This window comes from Protopterus annectens, chromosome 1.part1, assembly GCF_019279795.1.
Source record: "Protopterus annectens isolate FY-2018-M chromosome 1.part1, PAN1.0, whole genome shotgun sequence".
Lineage (NCBI taxonomy): Eukaryota > Metazoa > Chordata > Ceratodontiformes > Protopteridae > Protopterus > Protopterus annectens.
Window position 1 is genome coordinate 916,161,100 of NC_056726.1, and position 24,903 is coordinate 916,186,002.

A 24,903-nucleotide genomic window follows, 5' to 3' on the forward strand; every position below is an offset into this window, starting at 1 on the left:
TCTATACTGGACCCACTATTGTACTCTATTTTCACAAATAACCTCAATAGCTCTATACAAAATGCCACACTCATACAATATGCAGATGAGTCAACCCTGATCTGCTCCACCTCATCCCCCACCACCCTACATACACTCACTCAAGATACCTTTAACTCAGTAGAAAAATGGATATCAGGTATTCAACTAATTCTAAATCCCAAAAAGAAAAAAACTGTTACTATTTACTCCTAATAGATCAACCCCCCTCTCATTTACCATAACATCTAAGGGCAGCACCACCATCTCCCCTTCTAACCACACCAAACCTCTGGGCATTGAAATAGACAGCAATTTCCACTTTGATGTTCACATTTTACATACCATAAAACTAGTACACAAAAATCTAGGCTCCCTATACAGGCATAAGTCCTTTCTTATTGCACAAATCCACCTCCTCTCAACTCTATTATATGCAGCACCAATCTTTACCCAAATCAGACAAGGTGGCCTAGACAAGCTAGACTCATGCTACAATAAAATAGCAAAGTTTGCTACTAACTCAGTCTATAGAACCCATCAGTGTACTGCACTAAAAGAACTAAAATGGCTTGAGTTACCACAACTACTTAACTATCACCAGCTGAGCACAGCCTACAATATTCTCAAATATCTTAAAAAAACCCTCATTATCCAACCTTCTTACTGTCTACACTGCAAACCGGCACCAAAGATCTAGTGAAAAATCTCTCCTCTCCGTCACCAACGCTAACAACAATGCAGGGAAAGCGCTTTACTCCCACAACATTGCCAGAAATTGGAACTGTCTTCCCCTATCCATGTCTACTGCCCCCTCCACATCCATATTCAAAATCTCCCTCATATCACATCTTCTTAGTACCTGATTATGCCCTTGTATCACATAACCCTACCCACACTACTATTAATGCCCCAAACTCCTCTCTGATTACATGCTGGATCTGTGATCCCCTGTAAGTGTGGTCATCTGAAAGAGTACTTTTAACTGTAAAATCTTACTTGATATATTTTACACTATCACCAATCTATAACTGACATTGTCTTTTTACCTACGTCCTATATCTTCTTTTACCTGGAGTGTTTTATTAACCTCTTGTTATATTACTATGCTCAGCATACATAATGTAACCTGTTTTGTGTAGTATGCTTGATGTACTGTAACTGCCATTGTCTTTTTACCTACGTCCTATATCTTCTTTTACCTGGAGTGTTTTATTAACCTCTTGTTATATTACTATGCTCAACATACATGATGTAACCTGTTTTGTGTAGTATGCTAGATGTACTGTAACTGCCATTGTCTTTTTACCTACGTCCTATATCTTCTTTTACCTGGAGTGTTTTATTAACCTCTTGTTATATTACTATGCTCAACATACATGATGTAACCTGTTTTGTGTATTATGCTGGATGTACTGTAACTGCCATTGTCTTTTTACCTACGTCCTATATCTTCTTTTACCTGGAGTGTTTTATTAACCTCTTGTTATATTACTATGCTCAACATACATGATGTAACCTGTTTTGTGTAGTATGCTAGATGTACTGTAACTGCCATTGTCTTTTTACCTACGTCCTATATCTTCTTTACCTGGAGTGTTTTATTAACCTCTTGTTATATTACTATGCTCAACATACATGATGTAACCTGTTTTGTGTAGTATGCTAGATGTACTGTAACTGCCATTGTCTTTTTACCTACGTCCTATATCTTCTTTTACCTGGAGTGTTTTATTAACCTCTTGTTATATTACTATGCTCAACATACATGATGTAACCTGTTTTGTGTAGTATGCTAGATGTACTGTAACTGCCATTGTCTTTTTACCTACGTCCTATATCTTCTTTTACCTGGAGTGTTTTATTAACCTCTTGTTATATTACTATGCTCAACATACATGATGTAACCTGTTTTGTGTAGTATGCTAGATGTACTGTAACTGACATTGTCTTTTTACCTACGTCCTATATCTTCTTTTACCTGGAGTGTTTTATTAACCTCTTGTTATATTACTATGCTCAACATACATGATGTAACCTGTTTTGTGTATTATGCTGGATGTGCTGTATTTGTATAACTTGATGCTAGAGCTTTTCTCCCCGGGGCTCTGCTGAAAATGGACCTGGTCCAGTCGGAATTTCCCAGTTAAGAAATGTAAAATAAAATAAATAAATAAATAAATAAATGTATCAAGAAGATACTCTATCTGCTGGAAAGACCCCAAGAATATCTTCAAGAACAGGTAGAGATCAAGTATAGGGGACAAGACTGAGAGAGACGTGAAAGCATACACAATGGTTAAGTAACAGGTAAGATAAGGGGAAGGGCCAGACAAATGTTAGTAGTGGAGGTAATAAAAAGGGGAAGTAGAATGAAAACCAATAGAGCAACAGTATAATACAGAGGAGGGCCAATCAGATAGGTCTAAGAGAACAAAGGAATAATATCTGCCAAAGACAAGAAGAAGAAGAATAAAGTAACGGAATCCGGAATAGAGACAGGGAGATCGGTGCAAAGCAGAATGGTTCATCTGCATCTGGGCCTTATCTGAGAAGGTAGAGAGTGAGTATAAGTACCAGAAGTACAGGACTGAAAGAAGACGTGGGAGGAAACAGAAAGAGGTGCTTGAAAAGAGGGAGGAAAGGAGGTGCTTGAAAAGAGCAAGAGTGGAAGAACATCTGAGGATTATTGGGGACAACATCAGCGAGAACGAAGAGACAAGAAGAGGAGGAAAAAGTGAAATGGCTACAGAAATGGGAAAGGATGAAGGGGAAGGGGAGGGATAATCTACAGAGACCTAGGTCAAGAGATGTAAGAAAAAGATTAGAAAAGTAAACAGTAGCGGAGAAGAAATGATGGGTAGGTCTTATTTTGTACTGAATTTAAGATGACAGGTTTAAGACTATTGATCCAGTCTTGCTTATCAGTTCCCTTTCCATCCTCTGGCCATTTAGTGTGCATGATTAATATATGAGTCCTGGGTTTGATTTAATTTTCCATTTGCTTGCTCTGTGACTCTCAGCAAGTCACTTAATTGAATGGTGCTGCTAGCCCTCACCTCAGCTGGACAATATGGTTAACAAAAAATATGAATAAATAAATAAATGAAAAAAAATATTTCTTATTGTGTATCAGTCCAGTTGCATAGCTTTGTGCCATTTAGCAAAAAAGCAGAAAGGCGTGCATTTCCTTGCAGACCTTCTGCAATGTCACTTACAGAAAGTGAAAATAATCGGACCATCTCCCGACATGTATACATTCACAATGGTCTATATTGAAAGCATATCTTGCTTGAACTGCATAAAGTATATAAACAGAGTGAGAAGAAACTGTGAGCACTAGATTTTACTGTCAGGTGTTAGGTTTGTGGCTAAATAACTCAGGTATTGATTAAATCTAGTCAGATAGGATAATATGAAAATGTGTACAGCATGCTGGGCAATTGTGAATTGATTAGAAGTTCATGGCTACACTGCAGAAGGTACTCAGATATACTGCTGAGCAGTTTTAATAGATTGGGTGCTGCATGCTGCAATACAAATCCACCCTCCTCCAAGTACTTGTATAAAGGGAAAATAGAAACTGGTTAAATAGAAGCATGTAATTGGATTGTGAATTCCAAGTAGCTTTGAGATGGACAGCGAGTAAAGAAATGGTTTAAATCACCCTGTTTACAGATCCATCCATTATAATAGTAAGATACATTCTAGCTAACAAGTGTATTATTTCATTATATTGCAAAATGCACATTTCCCTTAACTATTCACTGTCTACTTTAGGGTAAAATAGAACAAATCCTTTTGCTTTTATTGGTGTTGCATGGGGGAAGGCAATTTGATTTTCAGTACCTGCTGTGAATAGTAAAGTGTAGTGACCACATAGACACTCCACTGTGCCTTTCTTATCTGTATCATCAGTCAGTGACTAGTTAAAGATTGAAAGCTAGTAAAATGGACTGAGCATGGACATGGAAGAAAAAAGAATGCCAGGGTTTCAGGTCATATGCTCGGATGTTATATGACCATTTATTTTGTGTTCTTTTTATAATCCATATTTGACTTTTTTACATTTCACATTGTTTGCCACTAGTTTTTCAGTAATATCATGATAGGAATAGACAAGAATAAAAGAACAGATTTAGTTTTCTAAGCAGTTAATGAAAGTAACTGACCAAGTTAGTGAATTAAATGCCTACTGTCACTGGAAGAAGCCAACCTTGATTTTTTTAACTATGCTACCAACCGGAGCATATTTAAAACTGCATTAGCCCAGACTACTTTATTAGATCTTGATTATTTAGAAAAAAGATCAGCTTGTACCTGTTGAAAAACTGAGGTAAGGTGGTATATCTGAATGATTCAGAACATCTAAGATATTAACAAGCTGGAAAAGAACACAGTGTTTCAGATTAATGGAAACATCAGTAAAGATTCTACTGAAAGAACGAGGGGATGGTTGACTGAAAATACCAGGCAATTCGGTCCCTGTTTACCAATGACCAGTGAAGATTGTAAAAAATAATTAGCCTACATTGCGCAATGTGGAATCTGCACTATAAAGGCACACAGCAAACAAAGTAAAAACCTGCAATCACTAACCATATCAGCTCATCAGATATTGTATTAGTTAACTTAAAAAGCAGATTAGATGGTCCTCTCAGCCATTTTATGTCAACAGAGTTCATACGTTTTTAGAGCACTACTCTGCTTTCATGCTTCAGATTTCTCATTGCACTTGCAGAGGAAAAAACATGTCCTTTTAAATTGTACCTCATGCAATAAGATACATTTGCTACCTTTCTACCCATTCTCATGAAGGAGAAAAAAGAACAATGTGAAATATTCAACAAAGCAGACATTTAATACTAAATAAATGCATCTGTTCTTGTTAGATTGTATCTTGCTAACAGTTTTATCACAATCTCTTGCTATAGTCAACATCTTCTTCAGACACTTTTTGTACTTGCTAATATTACCTCTATTTCTCTTGGGCCTAACTTGTGATTTGAAAAAAAAAAAAAAAAGGTCTGTGTTGATTAAGTCCACTCACCCATTTTCTAATCAATAAGTAAAATAAATAAGTCTGCAAAACAGAAATAAGTATGTAGGCCCCAACACAAAGAAAGTGTCTCTGTCCTATCACATAATAATTACTATGCAAACTTTGGAGATATTTAGGTAAGAAGAGCTCTGTTCCCATCATACAATAATTGTTGCACATGTTTTGGCGATCTATATAAATAGGCTTTAGTTTCCATCATGCAGTAAGGTCTACACAAGCTTTGGAGACATTTTCAAGTAATAATTGAGAATTCTATTTCTTAGCCATTAAATATTAATAACATTGCTTCAGACAAATATTGGATGGCAATTTTATTCCAGTGATAAGCAGAATCTGGAAGTAGCAGCATCCAAATACCAAACAGAGCTACAAAGATAAAAAAATGCTTTAACAAGTCAGCCATGTAAAAATTATAGGTCATACAGAAATAAAAATGTTAAGCTCTTTTGTCCTAAACAAATATAACTTTCTGATGAAGTCCAAAGTTATATTTGTTTAAGACGAAAACGCTTAACATTTTTTATTTCTGTATGACCTATAATTTTTACACAGGTGACTTATTAAAGTGTTTATTATTTTTGTAACTCTGGTATTTGGAGGCTCCAGCACTGGATTCTGCTTGGGGTTTTTCAAGTGAGTGTTTGTGCAGTTTTGTGCCTCTGCTTTGTTGGTTTTCTGTCAAGATTGGCTGAGGCACCTTAAAATTCCTCAGTTAATATTTTTATTTTCTTTATAAATAAATAATTTATTTTGTATGTTATAAAGAATAAGACAAAACAGCATGTGGAATGGGACAAATGATGAAAGACATTGATAACATTAGGCAGACCTGTCACTACAGGACAGAATAGGGGCTCTCTTCTTGCCAGTATAGACACATATGGCTCTGAGTATGGGCTTTCAGAAAATAGTTTGCTCTGAAATGCAGCTTGTGTGGTAGAGGCTGATTAAACAGAAGGAAAATATGGTTTTCTGAATGCAGAACCCAACATTCTGTCACAGAGTAAGTCCCTGTATATGTGTTAGCACTATAAGTTCATAGGTTTATAGTTAATTAAAATTGGTACTTTCACTATGTAAGAGAAATGCTGAATAACACTGCTGAAGTATATGGACATGAAAATGTCTTAATATTATGAGTCAGTTTACCAGTGTAAATAAGAAAATGACATCCGAATAATTTAAAATCATTTCAAGTATGTCTAACACTGGGTCCACATACAAGACATCTGCTAGTGATATGATAAGATTTCTTACTTATCTTCCACTTGTATTTGATTTGATTTGATTTGATTTGCAATTTGATTACCGGGGAAGTCCACTGGGCTGAACTGACTCATTTTCAGTGGAGGCCCGGGGAGAAAAGCTCCAAGATGCATTATACAGTTTAGATACACATGATAGTTAATATTAAAGATCTTATGTAGAATAGTTACTCATAAATGCATTCAATATCATGCAAAGTTAACAAATTCATTAAGCTTGAAGGTAGGGATCACACAGTTTCATTTGAGGAAAACAGATATGGGTTAGGTGTGGAAACAGTTTACATACAAACCTTTTTAAGAAAATGTAAATACGCTTTACATACACACATCAACAGTAGAATGCTATTTACAATATTTACTAGGTTGGGCTGTGTGATGGTAGCTGTAGGAGGTGAGAGCTTAGAGAGAAGCTATAGAAATTGTTGAGAGCTTAGATAGGTTCATAGGAAGATAACTATGAGGGTTGTAGAGCTTGGGAACCAGAGCGAGAACCCCCTTGGATTAGCTTGGGTGAAAGCAGGTACATTTTCATTTAGTGGACAGGTGTTTGAATAGTTGGGTTTTGAGGCTTTCTGAGTTTGGTATGGTTTTTAGTGTGGAGGGAAGGGAATTCCATTTTTTGTCTAGTGAGAAAGACAGAAGAATTTGGCCAGCAGGATGTTTAGGTTTATGGATAGTAATTAAGTTCTGATTTTCAAATCTGAGAGCTCTGTTGGGTGTATAAGGGGGAAGGATGTTAGTTAGAGTGGGACATTTTGTTGGGTGAAATATGAGTCTATGTGCAGTAGTGAGTTGGAGATAGTCTAGGTAGTTTGGGAGTTCAAGCCAATTCAGGGATTGTAGGGTTAGGCAGTGATGGGTGGTATTTTTAGATTTAGAAGCAAATTTAGAGATTTTGTTGTAGCAGTTTTCTAGTTTAGAGCTGATAGAGGAGGACAGGTTGGTTAGGAGAGGGGCTCCATATGATAAGGAAGGAAGAAGATAAGTCGAGGCCAGAGTTTGCCTGGTAGCGTTGGAGAGAAAGTGATTATTCCTATACAGCATACCTAACTTTTGGTGGGTTTTCTTAATATTTTGTTGAATATGAATATCAAACTTGATGTGTTCATCTACAGTAATGCCAAGCAGTTTGGCAGAGGGGACTACTTCTATAGGTGAGTTGGTTTGACTATAGACTTTGAAGTTGTTTTTATCATAGGAGAGGGTCTTTGTGGGAGGGAATAGTAGAATCTTTGATTCATTTGCATTGAGAGAGAGGTGGTTTTGGTGCATCCAGTTTTCAGTTGTTGAGAAGGCAGTTTGGGTTTTAGTCAGCAATTCAGAGAGGTTTGAGGCAGAGCAGACTAAGGTTGAATCGTCTGCGTATTGAATGATTTTAGCATTAGCAATAGCATTGTGAAAGTTATTGATGAAGATGTTAAAAAGCATTGGCCCAAGGATGGATCCCTGTGGTACGCAGTTGGGGTAGGTAGGAAGGAAGAGATGGAGTTCTTCCATTTTACTGCCTGTGATCTGTCTGATAGATAGCTGGAGAACCAGGATAAAGCATTATGTGAGAGATTAAGGTTTGAGAGATGACAGAGAAGGTGCTTGTGGGAAACAGTATCAAAGGCTTTAGACAGATTGAGTAAAACAGTAGAAACTAAGTGGCCTGAATCTCAGGCTTGATTGGCAGTTTCTAGGAAAGAGAGTAGAGCAGTTATTGTGCTACGGCCTGGATGGAAGCCATGCTGAGTAGGAGTGAGAAGATTGTTTTGGGTCAGGAAAGGCATAAGTTGGAGGTGGATGCATTTTTCTAGGATTTTGGAGATTGGTGAGAGCAAAGCAATAGGGCAAAAGTTTGAGATTATGGTATTTTTTCTGCCTTTATGAAGAGGAAGAATATACATTGAGCACCAGAGTTTGGGGATGTATGATTCTTTTATGGATCGGTTGATAATGATGCTGATTGGGAGTGCAATGCCATCAGCAGCACATTTTAAGAAGGAAGAGGGAATATTGTCGGGAGCGTTAGAGCAAGGTTTAAGTTTGGACAAAAGTTTTTTTATAAAGTTAGTGGAGATGGGTTTGAGTTCAAACAGATGAGGTGAGTTAGAAGGGGGAGAGTGTAGAGCAGTTGGGTTATTATTGGGAAATGTCTTGGTGAGGGTAGTAATAGTGTCTATGAAAAATGAGTTAAATTCAGAGCCTAGTTCGAGATCAGATTTACTTGGGTCAGGACAGGGATTATTCTTGGAGCCTGGATTGACGAGTGAGATTACTGAGTTCCAGAATATTTGGTTTTTTTTATTGTTATTGGACTGAAGTTTGATATAGTAGGATTTTTTGTCTTTGGTTATTAGTCATTTTGCACGGTTGTGGAGCTCTTTATATTGGAGCAAGGTATTGTCCAGTTTATTGTTTTGGTAAAGCTTCCATAGTTTGTCTCTGTGGTGCATAATCTGTTTTGTCTCTTTGGATAGCCAAGGAGCAGTTTTAGTTTTTATCCTTTTGTTTCTTAGTGGGGCTAGTGAGTTTAGAGTATCAAAGAAGACAGAGTTGAAGTATTCTATAGCCTTGTCAAGAGGAAGGATGTTTTGAATTTGCCAGTTCATTTGTTTGAATGTATTTGAGAAAGTAGTTGGGTTGAAGCTTATGAGGTTATGAGTTTGAATGTACTGATGCTAGTGTGGGGAGGAACTAGTTGAGCGATGCATGTAGGCTGGGAGGTGGTCGCTAAAGGTATCAGGAATTGTGCCAGAATTGGTTATTTTATTTGGATCTGAGACTAGGATCCAATCTATAGTGGATCCGGGAAGGTTTATTTTGTTAGGTCGAGTGGTGGAGAGGATTATTTGAGTGAAGTTATAGAGATTAATGGATAGGGAGCGAGAGGGGCAATTGATTTTATTCCAGTCAATATTCACATCTCCAAGGATATAAGTTTCATAGTTAATTTCAGTAGAGACTCATAGGAGAATATTTTTGAGTATAGAGATATTGTTACCAGGTGAGATATATAGGGCAATGATGCAAATATTTTTATGTTTATTTAGTTTTAGAATTCCAGCAGTAAGTTCAGTGTTCTGGAATTGAGGAATTGGAATTTGGAGGGGAATTAAGGTAAGAAGGTTGGAGTAGACTAGGGCAGTGCCTCCACCTTTTTTATTTAGTCGGTCATTTCTGAGGCAATGAAATCCTGGGGGCAGAATCTCAGAGTCAGAGATAAAGGGCTTGAGCCAGGTTTCAGAGATGGCTAAGATATCTGGTCGGTTATGGCTTAACCAAGCTTGAAATCGGTGTACTTTGTTGTTTAGACTTTGTGCATTAATTGTAAAAATCTTTAGGGTGTTGAGATAGGATGAAGAGGGTAAGGGATGAGTGTTGTTAATAAAGGATGTAGGACCTGGGTTAGGATGGATATCACCAGCTTGGACTAGGTTGTTGAAGGAGATATCCTTTAGCCATATTGGTCTGCCAGGCATGAATTTTGGTAGATTGTAGATTGGAGCAGGTGACAGTATCTTGACTTTAGAGGAGAACAGTTTAGGGTGGAATAGGTGCAGAGGTTGGGCTGTATGTGAGAAGAGAAGATAGAGTGGAAATGGGAGTAAGAGTGAGGGGGAAGGTGGGTTTGTATGGTAGTCATCTTTGTAGGTGGTATTGGACAAGCACAGGTGGAATATGAGGTAGCATAGTATAAGGGAAGTAGGAGCAGAAAGAGAATGCTGGGGGACTGGAGGGTGTAATAACTTGAGGAGAGCATGTTGGAGCTAAGAGAGAGTGGTATGAGTGGTTAGGAAAATAGAGAAGGCTATGAAGAAGAAATGGTTTAAAAAGTGATAGAGGTATTCTAGAGATTTAAGGAATGAGGAGGGGACTATAATTATTGGGTGGAGTACAGATTACAGAGTTTAAGAAGGATGGGTTTAGGTGGGAGGAGTAATGAGGGGGAGCTGGTATTGGGTAATTAGGCTGAGAGGGTGGGGTAAGATAGGAATAAAGCTAGGAGTACCTGGGTGGTGGGAAATGTGGGCAGGGTAGGGGAGTGGAGTGAGCCTCTAGGGCAAATGGAGTGGGAAAGAACACCAGAGGTGAGTATGGCAGAAAAAGTATCAGCAAAGAGCAGTTTAAAGGCTGTAGTTGGAAGGAATGAGCTAAATATTTCCAGCCAGCAAAAGAAGGCTGCCTTTACAGAGGGTGGTTTAGCAAGGGGGAGAAGATATTTACAGTCTAAGGATATTAACTCATAACCAACTGTTTGTGAAAAAATAAAACTTGGGATTATAAAGAATATCTAGGATTTATATTGGTAGATGCTGCCACCTAATAGTAGATGGAGACAGCAAACATCAGGGATAGTTGGACTAGTCTAGGTTTAAATATATTCTAGGGTAGTGATAACAGGAGGAGGAGAGGGCAAACGGTCTGCTGTAGGCTGCTAGAATGCACACACGGGAGGGCAGATTAACTCTATAGATAGTACATCAAGTCTACATTTAATTAGTGTTAAGCAATGTACATTTACACAATCTTGTTGGGGGGGGGTCTTCTCAGTAGTATTTTTCTAAGTACCAGGCAAGCTGGCCATTTCAGGGTGTCCTCAGGTGATGGCCGGAGGTATTCCTTTTGCGTTTAAAGCAGGGAGGGAGCACCTGGGATGGATTACTGTAGAGGAGAGGGAGACAACACTGAGTTAGTTAATATTGCAGATGTAGAGGGGAAGGTAGAAGGGAGGGGATGTTTAGAGAAGAAAGGAGGGTGTAACAAAGCACAGTAGTAGAGAGAGGCTATGGTTAGATGAGGCTAGAGCAAGTATGTAGAGGAAGATTAGGTTTAGGGGATTAACAATGGAAAGCAGCAGACATTATGCTATGAACAATACAAGTTAGGCAATATAGGTTCCATTAAATAGAACAAAACATTCATTCAGTAGGTCAGCATGCTATCAGTGACCCTAGTCCATTTGACAGGACAGGGTTATACAGCAGTAGAGCCAAATATAAGCAGCAGAAAGCAAGGGGTAAATGATAAAGTAATACTATAAAATCTCTAAACAGTGCAATATGTAGTGCTCAACAGACTAACACAGTAAACTACGATATGTTCATGCTGTGCAATAACTTGTGCTGAACAGTTTTCAAAACAGTTTTCAGAACAATATAATAGCCATGTGGTGCCCTTATAGAGACAAACGGAAAAGAAACAGAGCTGCTAAGCCAGTAATTAAGCTAAAGGCTCTAGTAGGACAATTGATCCACCTTGAAAGAGAAATAAAGGCCTTCAACAATATATGCTCATTGGCATCCTTTTAATAGGACATCTGGAGAGCAGACTAGGCCAGCAAAGTGCAACAGTCGAGCCATGTATACTCAGACTAAAGTAATGCAGCTGGCGACAACATAAATAGAGTCCCACTCATCCCAAAAAGCAGCTTACAGCTGCTAAGTCAGTAATTAACCTAAGCAAAGGGCAAATGACATAGTACAAAGCAAGCAGTCAAACAGTATAGTATATAGGGCAAAACGGTCCCAAAAACCATGTAGAAGCTGTGCGGAGCCCTTATAGTTACAAATGGAAAGAAAAATGGCTGCTAAACCTGATTTTAAAAGGAAATATTGAAGGGGGATTGTTATTCCACCTTAAGAGGCTATCCGGCATTCAGCGATGCACTTTGGTTGATATGCTTTTAACAGGACATCATTACACCAGGTTTCTGGTCATGACAAGCCAGCAATATTCAGTCAAGCCCCTTGTACCCATACAAAATTAATGCAGCATTAGTCAGTGTAGAAAAGTGCCCCACTCATCCCAAAAGCAGCTTGCAGAGGTCAAAAACACATGTAGGTCACACATAAATGAAGCCATCAGCACGAGCACAACAATAACCATACAACACAGTTACAAACATTGCTGTATGTTCAGTTTGAAATTTTCATGAATAGAAGGCAATCATTTCAAATCCCTAACAAATCCAAATCCTACAAATAAGATTAACAAAATCAATGCCCCACAACACTTTTAGTATTATTTCATCACACTTTGTATTACCGGTAAATACTATGCTATCTTTGTGCAGACTATAACAAGCTTAGCCATAACCAGATGTCAGAAATAAATCCTATACATTAAAACTGTTTTTTTTTTTCTTTCTAGCATCAGTCCAAGGAGTTGTTTATTTTATTCTTTTAAGAGTAGAGGCCATCCATTCCATTTCTTCTGGGATAGACACTATGTTGTTGTTTTTGATGAACATAGTAGCTTCTTCTAAGTCATTAAAGGTTCTCATCTCATTGGCAAAAATATTTTTATCTTGGCTGGAAGGCCAGCTGTTTTTGTTTCAACAGTTTTATTATTGGTCAAATTTTTTCCTTTGTTCTAGTATTCTGGAAGAATAATCATTGTCAAACCTTATCAGGCTTTGATTGTATTTTAAGGGTGCTTTTCTCCAAGCAGATTTTAATATTAGTTCCTTGTCCAGAAATGAAAGAAATTTTTATAACTATGGCTCTATGTGGAGTATTTATTGTGTTAGAAGCAGGTTTCCTCAGTGCTCTATGCACCCTTTCAATTCCAAATAAAAGTCTTCTTTCAAGTCTAAAAATTCAGGAATCCAGGTTAAGAATTAAATAATGTTTTCTCCTTCAGTGTTTTCAGGCAGACCAAAGATCCTTATGTTGTTTCTCCTTTCCCTATTTTCTAAGTCATCTATTTTGTTAAGCAGCCATATATTCTGTTTAAGCAGAAATTATTTTTGGAATTCTTTCTCTTTGAGTCTCGCTTCAATGTCATTTAGAGAAGTCTCTATATTTGTTATTTTTGTATGGTGTTGCTGTAATAGTTCCTTAAGAGTATCAGTCTGTTTTTGAGAATTTAATTTGAGGTTTTCTACGTAATTTTTAAAGCCATCCATCTTCAAAGATAGTTTCTGTAAGGTAGATGTCATTAATTTGTAGTTCTTTTTTCAAAGCAGCATCTGGATGAGAATTCATTGAGTTGTTCATATTCAGTGACTCAATATATCCCCAAGTTACTTGACAGGAACATTTTTGTATATCTCTACCAAAATTGATATTTCTGTAGTTTAATAGTTTATCTATAGATTTCTGATGTTTTAAACTTGAACATAATACAATTTTTCTATATTATTATACTAGTTTATGGAGCTCTCAAAATTCACTGCTCTCAGTTGGCCATCTAGGCTCCACCCCCCAGTACCTTAAAACTGTGAGGTAAAGCCTTTAACCATTATGCCAACCCCTCCCCCTCAAAACTGTTTCTTTGTATTGTCATATCTGTTTGTAGCCTTAGTGTCATTTACAGGATGAATATGTTCCATGTTCTTACTGTAACAGAAACAAAATTAATTGGAATTTGGTTACAAGAGTTTATATCTGATCAGCTAAACTACTATTCCTTTTTGTTGCTAATTCCAATATTATCAAGTCTCACTGAAATCTGCATTTGGCCACTCTGTATATTTTGGAGGTTTTAGGTGAGTACTTTTTTTTAATTATTTTGGATATCAGATGCCTTTTGAATTTCACACCCAAATTTTGAGGAAATATGCTTTATCTGGCTTCTAGCATTTGGGAATATAAAGTTGAGCTTGACATTATTTTGTCATAGAAGCAATGGTTATGTTGGGGGGGGGGTTGCAGCTTTATTTTTTATCTTCAACAGTAGGAGAAATTTCCTTTTCAGTGAGCCTTATGCCTTTTTGCAACATCATTTTAAAATGAATGTACTGTAAACAATGTTTGAGGAACAAACCTTATACCTCACATACCACACCCCCCTTTGACTACACCTATCCAAAACCCCTACTCTAATTTGTACCTCCCTCCCAAGCACACCCTCCTCCATTACCTCCCCTATCTCCACCTCCCACACATAGACAAATTACTTACTTTAACCTTTCCTTCTAGCTTCTCTTACTAATTCTATATTCTGACCTAACTCCTAAGTTAACTCCTTTCTCCACAGATAAACATGTCCTGCAAAGCTTTCAACACTTCTTCTAAAACTCACACTACCCTACTTCCTAACCTGTTATGAAACATGCCTCAAAACATACAGCCTCAGACTTCAATAGCCTAAACTTTACACACTTAAATATAACTTATACCCCCAGCTTCCTCCTAGCTAAATATCACAGGCTTTTTCATATTAAAGTTCAAAATCTCATGTGAACTTTTCTAACAAAGCTCAAACAGATGGTTGCAGCTTTATTTTTATCTTCAACAGTAAATTTCCTTTTCAGTGAGCCTTATGCCTTTTTGCAACATCATTTTAAAATGAATGTACTGTAAACAATGTTTGAGGAACAAACCTTATACCTCACATACCACTAATTTGTACCTCCCTCCCAAGCACATCCCACACATAGACAAATTACTTACTTTAACCTTTCCTTCTAGCTTCTCTTACTAATTCTATATTCTGACCTAACTCCTAAGTTAACTCCTTTCTCCACAGATAAACATGTCCTGCAAAGCTTTCAACCTCTGTAACAAAACTGCACGGACAAAACAAATACTTCTATTGATTATTTTGCTTGCTCTCACACTACTAACCTGTTATGAAACATGCAAACATACAGCCTCAGATTTCAATAGCCTAAACTAGCTTCCTCCTAGCTAAATATCACAGGCTTTAACAGATGGGGCCTTTCCTACCTCATCAGACATTATCCCAAGTATAAATAACAAAATCACCCATCTCCACTCTTGAACACCACTCCTTTGATATTCTCTGTTTAACTGAAACCTGAGAAAATATCCTCAGTTGGTCCACCTCCACCCACCCACAAGAAACCATAATACTAGAATAAATAAATCTAATAACAAAGAAAGTATTATTGATTCTACTAAAATATAAGTCTGGAACATTACCTGAATTATAAGACAGAAAAAAACACTTCAATACTATTCAATTTAAAACTGAACTAAATGCTGTCCAATACTTTAGATTACCATGTGCAAAAAAACGCCCATCCGATTTAAATCAAAACAGACTTCCACTCCATCCCCATCTGGGTCTGAAAATGCTCCCCTTCAGACTAACTTCCATCTGAAAATTTCTTCAAAAGCCTCCTCCAAAATAGCCTATCCCATATCCATTCTCATTAATAGAACTATAAGTGAAGAAACCATACCTGACATCTGGAAAATCTCACAAAGATCATGGAAAATGTGTTCACCAGCAGTTAATGAACCAAATCCATTGCTGAACTCCAAACTAATACACAAGATATATTCTGCAAAAAAACCAAACTCCTACTCTTTAAGCCTACTAATAGATCCCCTGCACTAGATTTCACTATCTTATCTAATAATGGAACCATTATATCGGACTTTTTAACCTCCCAGCCAAAGCTACTTGCCACTCTCACCTCATCTCTATCAACACCACACAATAACATAGCAGATTTTTGTTACTGGTAGCCTTTTAGAACACATCACTGTTTAAATCTGCAGCAACTTAACTGGCTTGAACTGCCTAACATGCTACTTCTTTCCCAACTTACAGTTGTCCATAGAGCGTCAAAATACACCTGCACTTTCTAACCTCTTAACCACATATTCTAATCTAAACGCATCTTCTACTTAAACAAAACGGCCTTTCACCACCTTGCCTCCTTCTCCTCACAAATCCTATTTTTCTTCTGTCTCTGACCCTATTCCCAGGAAGCTTATATCTTTATCAACTCGCTAAAGATGATAGTATTTAGATAGTCTAGGTAGTAAATTCTTTGTAATCTAGTTTAGGTTTCAATGTTTTAAGTTCTTTTCTGGTCTCTTTTATTATTTATCTGGTTCTAGAAGTTGTATTGATGTTTAATAGAATGTATTTGTAATCAAGATGCATTGGTTGAAGTGTTACAAGTCTGTAACTTGTTACTTGTAATTTGTTATTTGCACTCATTATAAATCTCTTATGACCATATGTGGAAATATATCCAGTCAGACTAGCCCGGTCAACAAATGTAAAATAAATAAATAAATAAATAAAACATGTTATTACTCTGTTTAATTTAGAAATGAGCCTAATTCTGAATTCTTTAAGTATGTTTTTTTCTGATTACTATTTCATGCTTTACTGGAGGGACAGCTTATGTATTTATCAGGCTGCAATAACATTTTACTGGGATAAACTGTATGCTCACTGACATTTGATTTGCATAACCCCCCACCCCCAATCAAATTTGCTATGTTTCCCTGCTCCCTGTTCATGAAGCTGGAGCTGAAGGGCACTCTGAACTGCCTATGGATTTACCTGAACACAGTGCAGGGTGAGAACTTTGGTTGCACACTTTATTCTTGAAAATGTTAAATGTGGACAGATAATGTCAGCAACATTTTTAAAGTGAAAATGTTATTGTTTAATTAAATTAATGGATATGCTTATTGCTGTCTTGAAACGAAACAACATGGTTATTCAAGTGATACCTTGATTTTTGCTCTGTAAGCCAAGAAAATTGATCACTCAAATGAACGTGGACTCACCCTGATAATAAAAATGTCTGTACAAATAGTATTTATTAAACTAGCCCCATTTATGCAAGAATGAATTAAAGAGCACACATTCATAGATTCATAGATTCAGTGCAATGCTAGCTGCCCATGCTGGCCTTTTTTAAGCCTAGACAAATTCCCTTTTTGTGCTCAAATTAACCTATCTCATTTGGTAAGATATTAGCCTCACCCATCCCATGGTTGATTATTATATATAGCGTTGTCACCTCTTAGTTAGACGTTGCCCGTTCGATTCTTAGTTAGAGCATCTTCTGTGTGGCGACATGCGTGAACGGGCATTTCTTCGTTGAAGGTTGTGCGTTAGGCCCGGCAAGCCAGCACGTAGAAACTCTACTGCCAATCATTAGCGGACCTGAGTTCCGCTGTGGCGACCCATAACCGGGAAAAGCCGAAAGACACACACACACACACACACACACACACACACACACACACACCTAATAAGAATACATGGGATCATAATATAGATAATTTGAGAGTACCCATGCATGGGATAAAGCATTTAGGAGCTACCTCTGTCCAGTAATAGTACAGGAGGAAGTCCTCAGGTAAATTTTCTGTTTTCCATCTATAGATCTAAGTAGTGCTTGAATATGGATAGATATGAACTTTCCAAAAAAGTAGAATGATGAGATTTTAAAACAACATAAGCACTTTCACAGCTCTTGCTGATTCTTCAGATGTCAGTATAAAAATACAGTTACACACACAGCAATTTATACAGGATTAAATGATAAAGTCACCCTTAAACCTTTATTACAGACACACTCACTTCTTAGCTGAGCTCTATATACACGTATGTGCATTAGTTGATTTTAAGTCTATTTCTTACTTTTAAATTTTTATTACATTTATTGTTTGTATTCTTTTAATACATAATTGTTTAATTGGTTGATTTACTAGTTTAATTTTGTATAAATTGCTGTGTGTGTGACTATTTTTATACTGACATCTGAAGAAGCAGCAAGAGCTATGAAAGTGCTTATGTTGTTTTAAAATAAAAGACTGTTCGTTTTATGCTGAGAGCCTGGTGTGTTCTCATCGTTATACTTTTTTGGACTGTTTTACTCTGGTTTATCTGTTTGGTGAGACATTTGCACAGCACAGGTTAGTCGTTTTTTCCTGTTAGATATGAACTTTATTTTAGGTGGATGGGGAGTCTGTTCCTCAGCAGCAGTATCCTCTGCGAGATATATCTATCCCTCCAAATAGTTCTATTGATGTTGCAGAAGTGGTTTAGATTCCCAGACCGAGTATTTCTGATGACATTTGACTTGCTGATGTGCAGTAAATCCATCAGTACTGGGTTGGAGAATGCCTTATATGCCAGAAGGAGTCACCTCTTAGCAGGTAGATACAGAGTACAGTGACAGGGATTTAAGTTGGTCCATGTAGGACATGTTGTTTAGGCCTTGTATCCTTTTAGTAGGGTATCTCTGTGGGTGTTTCAGTTGTTGCATGTGTCTGGAGAGATACATGACAAAGGGGCCTTTATATTCAATGACTGGCTGAATGAGGTTTGAATAAAGGGGACAATGACATCTCTAGATCAATCCCTTTCTTTATAAACTGTGTAATATATAAGGACTTTCTTATAACAATGGACATATGTTGGTCAAAAGTTAGGTGACTGCCACATAAGTTTCCAAATCCTGAACAACTGGGTCAACTCTTAGGAGTGTATTGCTAATGTGGTAGTTCCCTGGGGTTGGTTGATGACATCCAAAAGGCTACAATAAAGCATTTTTTTTGCATTTATTTTCAGTCCATGATTTAGCCACCAATTATTTATTGGGGATAAACCATCTTGCAGGATGTCTAGATCATTTGGAGATTCAATGATTGCTCCTAGCTTGCAGTCATCTGCAAACACAGTCAGCCAGAGCCCTTTGGTTTTGGCTTTTACTTCAGAAATGTAGATGCCAAACAGGAGAGGTCCTAGCATAGAACCCAATTTATAAGCACATTGCACATGTGGAAGACATTATGTGGTACCCTTTCATACTGCTCTATTCTTGTAGCCACCATACAGCTATATCAATTGCCAAATGGGTATCATCACTATGAATGAAAGGAGACAGAAGGAAGAGAGACAAGGCCTACCTGTAGTGTTTCCAGTGTAGTAATTTTGGATATGTAGTTTATAGGTTTGTCTAGATGATGCTATAGACCAGTGTATAAATTGTATAATTACAGGAAGGACATCTATACCTGATGAAGGCTACAGTGAGGAGTAAACTCAACTATCAGATATGATAGACTCTTTTACTGGCCAGACACTTCTAAGAAAATATGGTCCGTGATTTAGAAAACTATGCAATAGAAGTGACATCGCATGACAGGGTCTAAATGAGTAGGTCTCACAATGACCGTGTTGTGGCAGAGCACATAATGCCATGAACCAAGTAGTATGTATGTAGTTTGCTTGTGATGATGCATGTTCACATGTGCAATGATGCACCAATAAGATCACAGCTGAGATCCCAGATAAGGGCTGTAAACCAATGTCCCTCCAATGCTTATGTTATAAATGGGAATTAAATGAGTGTATAGGGCAGGCAGATAAGGGGAAGCAGAAGAACACACAGAAGGGCAAAGGAAAGAAAGAGTGTTACAGAGGTGAGGAGCAAAGGTAATATTTATTCATTTTGTGGAACAGGTGCCCATTTTATTTTCAAAAAGAATAGAGGAAAAGGTAGTATAGGGAATGTGTGGGTAAGAAAGAAGGAAGAGAGATGACAGCAGGACCAGACCAAACATAACAAAAGACAGATAAAAACTGACAGGGAGGTGCTTACACAAACAGGGAACACAAAGGAGAGAGACAGAGAGAGGATAATTGGTGATTGAGAGGATTGTTCTGCAAACAGGGGAAGAAAATGAAACACAAAAAAAGGGACCACCAGGGTGGGAATTACTATGGGGTAATTGCTGACTGTTATGCTGGTCTGTGTCTCATCCAACCTGAGATCAGCCACCTCCATGATCACCCTCATATTTGGGCTCAGCCACTACTCACCCACTGGTCAGGGTCAGGCAGCTGTGCAGCTCTGCCAGTCACATGAGGATATCCTCTAGGTTGAAAATGTTGGTGTCTGGCCACTAGTCCACCACTGCTGTCAACAGACCTACCATTTCCTGATTCTTGACTTTCCAGGGCATTCCATTTCAGCAGTATTGCTGCGGTTCGAAGTCCCAGAAACATTGGTAGAATTAGTGTTAGCTATGTACAAGGACCCAATGACACAAGTATGAACAGTGTTCGGTCTCACAGAGGGGTTCCCAGTGGGAGTAGGTGTGCACCAGGGTTCAGCTCTTAGCCCATTGCTGTTGATATTGGTGATGGATTACATTAGCAAATAGGTTGGAAGGGACAGATCAACAAAGACTCTGAGCAAGGACTTCAGCAAAGGTTAGGGGAATGGAATGCAAAACTGAAGGCAAATGGGGTGAAACTACGCACAGATAAGACAGTGGTAATGGCAGCAAACTGGGCAAATCAGAAGAAGCTGAGAATTGAGATAGAAGGGAAGATAGCTGAACAGGTTAATAGCTTCAAGTATCGGGGGGGTGGTTGAGGAGAAGAAAAGTCTGAATGAAGAGGTCAAAGCTAGAATTAAAGGGGCTGCAGCCAAATGGCATAGAGTCTCAGGTGTAGTGAATGACAGCAGAATGACAAAGAAGCTGAAATGTAAGGTGTGCAGGACAGTGGTGTGACCAGTACTACCATATGGTACAGAAACGTGGGCAGTAAAGGCAAAGTAGATGAGGAAGGTAGAGGTGATGGAAATGAAGTGTCTGAGAAAGGTGGTAGGATGCACACTGTGGGACAGATGAAAAAAATAAGGACATAAGAGCAGAAACCAAAGTAGCTCAAATTGCAGAAAAAATCAAAGAAAACAGATTATTATGGTTCAGAAACATGTGCAGAAAAGCAGAAGACAGTCTGGTGAAGAAGGATTGGGACAGGAAGAAGGCAACAGGAAGTGAGGATGTCCAGCAAAGAGGTGGATAGATTGTGTGAGAGAAGATCTTCAACAATCAGGCATGAGTGTTGAAGAAGGCAGGAGTGTGGCATTGAATTGAGAGAGATGGTGGCAGTTAATACGATAGCCCGACTCTATGTAGAAAATGGGAAAAAGGGGGCTGAGGATGATGATGATGACGATGATGAAGACAACACTCCAAGACCCCCACCAATGGGGAGACTGCACCCCTTCACACACTGGAGAAAAAGCACCAGAATGCATTAAGGTATCCTTCAGATTACTCCCTGCTGGATGACCTATGTTACCTTGCAGATGGATAAGCCTGGAGAATACTAGAAAACTAAGAAGCAATGGCAAGGCAGGGGCATAGTTTGGTAGCTACTGCTTTATACCCACTGCTGTGGACAACACTACATAAAACATCAATGTAAAATGCCACTTTAGAGAAACAAACAATAAAGGACACATAAGAAAAGGAAGACAACAATGATATAGAGAAAAAAAAACTGTTATCTCTAATGTGTGCTTCACTGTGTAGCAAATGTCCTAATAGAGTAAAGTGCTGTTAAATATACGATGGCAACACAAAAACAATGCAGAGGCTTGATAATAATATACTATAGAAGTATCGCTGCCAAAAGGGTCAAGATTACATTATCACAGTCCATGAGTTGCAAACAGTATGACTGTGGGAGGAATGAAGCTGGGGTTAACCAACCCCAAAACATGTAGAGCCCAGAGGAGCTTAGCTGCAAATAGGGGGCACAACCTATCAAATGTTTGTTGGCCTGCATGGCACAGGGGTGTCCATGTCATATATACCATACCGCAGAATTCTGAGAAGGATAGCAGTGGGGCACCTAAATCCAGTGGTAGTACTATACTATGACATTTGACAGCTAACATGAAGTGCCACTCAATAGTCTGTTAGATCATAATCCCATTACCCAAACTAGGTACATCAAAAGATTGCAAGGACTATAGGCCAATTTGTAACCTGTGCCCCCTAACTAAAACATTAAAAAAACCTCTTATACAAGCAGATATTTGACCATATAAACAGCTATGGCCTCCTTTGTGACAAGCAATATGGCTTCCTTAATGCCTTCAGCACTATGAGTGTACTTTATACTGCCACCAACTCAATTTACTGCAGTATGAACAATGGCTTACTTGCTACAGATTTTTTAAAGACTTGACAAGAGCAGTGGAAACTGTAAATCATATCATCTGCTCAAAATAACATATACTCTGTTTTGGACTAAATACTATCCAGTGGTTTAAAAGTAATCTGGAAAACAGAACTTTCCAGGTATACAACAACAACAGCAATATCTTGTCTGATATAGGTGCAGTCAATACTAGAGTACCCCTGGGATCCATTCTTGGCCCTTACTGTTCTCATTATTTATAAATTACTTACTTTATGACCTACACCCATCTACATAATTATTTATGCAGATAACCTTCTGGTTTTATTGGCAAATAAAACTCTTTCTGGGCTTAACATACATTACAGAGCAATTGCACTATTCTTTATAACTAGCTAACTAACAAAGACAAAAAATAATACCAAAAGTCTAGCATTATGCTATTTGCCACTCTTCAAAAACTGACCAATCTCCCTCCAGTGTTTGTAAGACATAATTCAAATAATCCAATATCTAATGTTATACAACAAAATTATCTAGGAATCATCCTTGACCCTGCCTTAACATTTTCAAGGCAAACAATACAGTCACTAAAACATTTTCAGAACTGAATCTTTGCAGTGAAATTTCACACCTCTTATCCCCAACTGCAAGGCAGTGTAAGCTAGAAATTTCCTCATTCCCAAAATTGAATATGCCTCACATTTATTAACACTTTACTCTAGTATGAACACACAAAAACTTCAGGTATTGAAAAACAAAATCTGCCATACTGTTCTTCTAGTCAATAGGTATACACACCATTGTGATCTGTTAAAGAGACTTTATTGGCTACTATTTGCTAGCTGAACTAGCATGCTACTTAGGACTCTCCTTGTCCAAAATTACCATGCTAGGTCAATGCCCACCACTAATTCAGTCTTACAAATAAGAGAACCATCATACCTATTGAGGGGAAGTCAGAATGATGGCATTACTTTGATGAAACAGTGTTCTGGTGCTACCATAGGGGTAAGAAAGAGTCTTCACTAAACTCAGGCTATCAACATGGACTTAGCTACCTAGTAACATATGTTCTCAAATAACACTGGATGACTTCAAGGCTAGATTGAATTTACAATTACTTGAAGTAATTGCCTGTAATTGCTTTTGCAGCACTGTATAAGTTGCTGTAGGCTTATAGACTTACTGTAACTGGAATATTTACAAGCACTATATGGAGGTAACACTCTTTAAGAGAATTCCACCCTATAAATAATATAAATATCATACATATTTCTGCTTTGCTTAAAATATTGTCAATATTGTTGTTTTGTTCTATCCCATTTCTATGTATATTTAGTTTTATGTATTTTTATTTTATGATAAAAGCTGCATTTTCACTTTTATTAAAATTTTTTTTATTATATTGTGTACTTTGCACCTGATTTGTAGCTGAAAATGGTCACTTGATCTTACTCTGTTACTAAATTTCAAACAGCTAGTCAACTAACTAAATAAATAAATAGATACATTGCCATGGTACTTGAGGTGCAACTTAATGAGGCAGGGGCAGTTGAATGACTAGTTTAACAGTAAGGCATGGCAGACAGTCAAGAGTATTGTGTGTTAATGTCAGGGTGGGCAGATAGGGACATGGCACTGAATGCTGCCAACCAAACCAGTCCAAACCAGACAATGACATCCAGGATGGTGGTGGCACACCCACTGTCAACTCAGTCTGTATCATCAAGAACATGGTGGGAATCGTTGGCGGCAGGTTGGACCATACAACAGTTCAATCTGCAGTTACAAGGATGTGACACACAAAGCTAATCAGTAAGCAGTAGAGCAAACAAATAGTAGCACTGAAAACATGGACAGTGAGGCAGGTGTCTGAGAGATATGGTGCTTTAACACCAAGTCCATATATGTATCCTGTGTCCTGAAGAGTTGGAGCATGTCAGCCTATTTTTATCTGTCTCACCAGAAAACAAGAAGAAAAGAAACATGCCCATGCATGCCAATAACTGCATATAGCAGAAGGAGTGTCTAACTACTTATAAGCAATCACCAGTTACTAATATTTAAGTAGAATTCTGTCTCTGTATCATAGGTTCATAGGTTCATAGGTTCATACTAGGCTATCTGCCCGAGGGCATTTACAAGCCTTTAGGTTTGGGGAACTATGCCCATTATTTTGCTGTGCCTCTGTCGAGCAGTGACACTGAGGTAATCCCTGGGTATACTATCTCCCATCCATTGGTCAAGATTTCTCTTAAACAAAGCCAGCGAGGTGCTTTGCCTCACATATACCGGGATTTTGTTCCACAGCATAGGGAGTCTTTGGGTAATGAATCTATCCCTCCAGCACGTCTATTAATGGCCGTGTCAAGGTTTAGGTCTCCCGCCTTGTGGCTCTGATGGATCTAGATTTTTGAGGTGAAGCATGTACATCAAGTCAGGGTTTGATAATGCCTTGTATGTCAGGCACAGGTCACCCCTGAAAGGTGTAAGCGACTGAATAGAGTTGGAGTTCTTTCAGTCTGGCAGCATAGGTCAGATTTTGAGACCCATAATCCTCTTGGTGAGGAACTTTTGTGGCCTCTCCAGCTGCTGCAAGTGTCGGGTCAGATACATTCAATGGGGCATTGTACTCAATCATTGGTCGGATGAGTGATGAATATAGGGAGACTATGACCTCTCGATCTAGATGTGAATCCCTTCATGATAAGGTGGGCAATGTAGAAGGTCTTCCTAACTATTTTTGCAACATGGGTGTCGAATGACAGACTGCTGTCAACCTGGGTCCCCAGGTCCCTAATAACCTCTTCTGTGCTCAGTGGATTTCCACCTATATGGTAGCTAGGGGTAACCTTGTTTTTGACTATGCATTTTTGGCATTTAACTTTAGGCCGT